This window comes from Sinocyclocheilus grahami, unplaced genomic scaffold (assembly GCF_001515645.1).
Source record: "Sinocyclocheilus grahami isolate Dianchi unplaced genomic scaffold, SAMN03320097.WGS_v1.1 scaffold176.1, whole genome shotgun sequence".
Classification (NCBI taxonomy): Eukaryota; Metazoa; Chordata; class Actinopteri; order Cypriniformes; family Cyprinidae; genus Sinocyclocheilus; species Sinocyclocheilus grahami.
Genome location: NW_015505355.1, coordinates 1953836 through 1957007, shown reverse-complemented (window position 1 = coordinate 1957007; position 3172 = coordinate 1953836).

Sequence of the window (3172 nt, the reverse complement as noted above, 5' to 3'; positions counted from 1 at the left end):
CAGAGTATTTGTGGAGTGTCCTGACAGATTACTCTATTGATCTTCAGTGGCTGAGGTCTGCTGAACTCTTCACAAAGAGAGATGCTCTTTTAAACACAGTTGACAGCTCAAAGATAAATTCACAAACAACAAACTCATCAAATATCAAGCAGTTTACACCTGAGCAATCCTTTACGGTTGTCCTTCCTAAACACTTGTGTATTTTAGAGAAACTGTCAGTGGGCCATTATTATTGTACTGGGCATTCAAAACTTTTCCAAGACTTCTCAAAAATTAATTTTCTTTACTTTTTTCTTTTTCATTGGTATTCAACGTACCATTTATAAAGCAAAACTAAATTCAGAGAAAACATCAAATGATTCGGATGTTAAGTTAACATAGCCATGTTTTTGACACACTGATCAAATATAAGCTTTGTGCCATAATTCTCTGAGATTTGAAGTACTTGATCTCTTTCCCCACCATTGACATTGGCATTATCTGGCTTTCTGTGTTTTCACTGTTATATGGAAGGAGGCGCTATTGTACATCTTCTAAAAGAGTACTGAATCCGGCTCAAAAACTGTGAAGAAGCAGCAGAAACAAGTGATTGCATATGTAAAATAATATGATCAAACATTAAACAGCATATAAATCAACACTGCAATGAAGTTATCGAATGAAATGTTGACCAAGGAAGTGGTTTAGGACCAAGCTTTTGGGGTGTTGATGGACTCGATCTACTTCATCTATGTTGTTTCCATCATCATTCTGAAAACGATCTGGATGCAGTCATTGACAAAAACACAATTTTAGCAGCTTTTTGTTCAAAATGTTGCTTTTTTATATTAAACTTACATACAAGTGTTGATAAAGAATGCATGGAGTTCTTATAAAATAGATTTTTTTGTTTGTTTGTTTAAAAGCAGAGGTGCTTTGTTCTTTCTTTTGATATTTTGCATGTTGACATAATTATTCATACAACAAATATACTGTGGTTAATTGCATTTTCGTGCAGTTTTGTATTTCGATTTTTACTGTAAAGATAACTCTGCAAATGATAAATAGACCTGTCTCATTATTCCCTGCCAAGAATGATTTTAAGATTGATACTCAAATTGATTCAAATCTCACTTCAGTTCAATAGATAAATGTAAATAAATTATAGGTGATGTAAATATGTGGATGGATTTGATTTATGGCTTTGTGAGCATCAGGAAGCTTCGCTCCTAGCTTTTTAAGTCAAGTCTTGAGATTTTGCTTCTTTTGCGATGTGGCCATATTGATCCCATACAGAGCACCTGTGCAGCATACAGACATGTATTTCAAAGTCCTTTTGAAGGATTTATGATGTTATGTTGTGGATGCTGCAGAAGGCTGAGTGGCATAATCTCTCATCGCAATCAATTTTACTCCTCATTCATGGTTTTCTTGCTAAAACGAGAGGGCATTTCATTTTTGTTCACTATTTTTCACTGCTGTTTGGAGCTTTATTATTGCGTCCAGTATAATAGCGGTGAGTGGTGCGAACTAAACCTGTGATTTCTCAAAGATGAAAGTGATGAAATAAGATTGAAAGTGCAGCCACAACATTGTGAGTTTCCACCATGTCAAGTATTGTGGTGCATTATATTATTACACTAACAACTTGATCTTAGCACCTTTTTGGCTGAGATATGATGGAAGTGTAACATTCATGTGCATTCACCTCAACAAAGATCAGAAAAGGGTCAAACACTTCACAGGAAAGACCGCTGGACTTTGCATACAGCCCTATTTACTTCAACATGGCTTCTGGTTAAATGTGATCGTTTGAAGAGTCTGGATAATGCAGACACTGCATTGTCAAGCAACATCCCTTGAGGTCAGGTTTAAGAGTTTATCATCTATAAGCTATGATTAAGGTATATCCATGATAGAGGCTTCTCTATTTTTGCCCATTAGATCAATTGAACCTGAACACCTTGTAGCACCGAATGCATGAATAATGCAGGCCATAAGTTATTCAGCCTCCTGCACCTCTGTTTTGAGTAAGCACACTTCAGCTGACTGCCTGCCGCTGCAGGAAAATGGAAATTACATCCAGTAAAAGGGAAATTAATTGATTCTTGCACACTACTTAATTTCCTGTGCTTTCTAGAGATATTTGGGATACAGTCTGGAGCACATTAACAAGAGCTGGAGAATGTATTTGAGATTGTTTTGATCAGGTAAATGGGCTCGGTTTATATATATTTGTGTGTTTAAATTGTTCTAAAAAAAACATTCTTTTGTGTTTATTGTGTGATTTATGGATTATATCACTTAAGTAGCGTCATTCAGGAATTCATTTTTCTTTTTTTCACAAACATTCGGATATTACAACTGAATAAAAGCCAACAATAACAACAACTAGGTTAGCCGATTACCTTAAAAGTCCATATATATCAGTTCATACTGCTGTTAACACTTTTTCCAACAAGCGGATGCGATGAGACCTGTTTTCCAGACCAACATATAACTCATTACAGACTTTGTAATGATTAAAAATGTTGGTTAAAAATACCAAAATCACTTGACACCTTCATGTATGCTACTGTAACTGTCATTCACACACTGCAGTGGCTAACTTTAACTCTTAATTTCCATCCTTTTTATAGAAATGCTTCCCAACACAGTCAAATTACAACACAGCCTTATTAATGTAAGTTACCGAGCTCAAGAGGTAGGCTACAGCATAAGAAGAATGACCCAGATATTAATATCGTAAATCTCAGCACTGACACAGTTTGTGGTTTGTAGGAAATGCCTTAACTGACAGATTAATTGCTTAAACTGAAAGTGTGTTGGAAATAAACCTCTCAGATTTCAAGGTTCTTCTTTTTTTTCATTAAGAGTAGCTAGTCTAGTATAACTATTCATTTGTTTAAATAACTACTTTAATAGAACATTACTAGAACGTTAATTGTGCTACAACTATATTGAGCATATTTGGCGGGAAATTAAGCCTCACATTAACAGTTAAGTAGATGTTCGTGTGTTGTTGCAGTCAGGGTGCTAAACGCGTAGGGATCATAAATATTAAAATCCCAAACAATTGCACCATTTTCAATCGATTTTGTGTAATTAAAATAGCTTCTTTTTGGTAGTTTAATGGATGACATTGTCACAGTCTGAGCTGTTGTATATCATTTTACCACAGTGTGGCACTCCA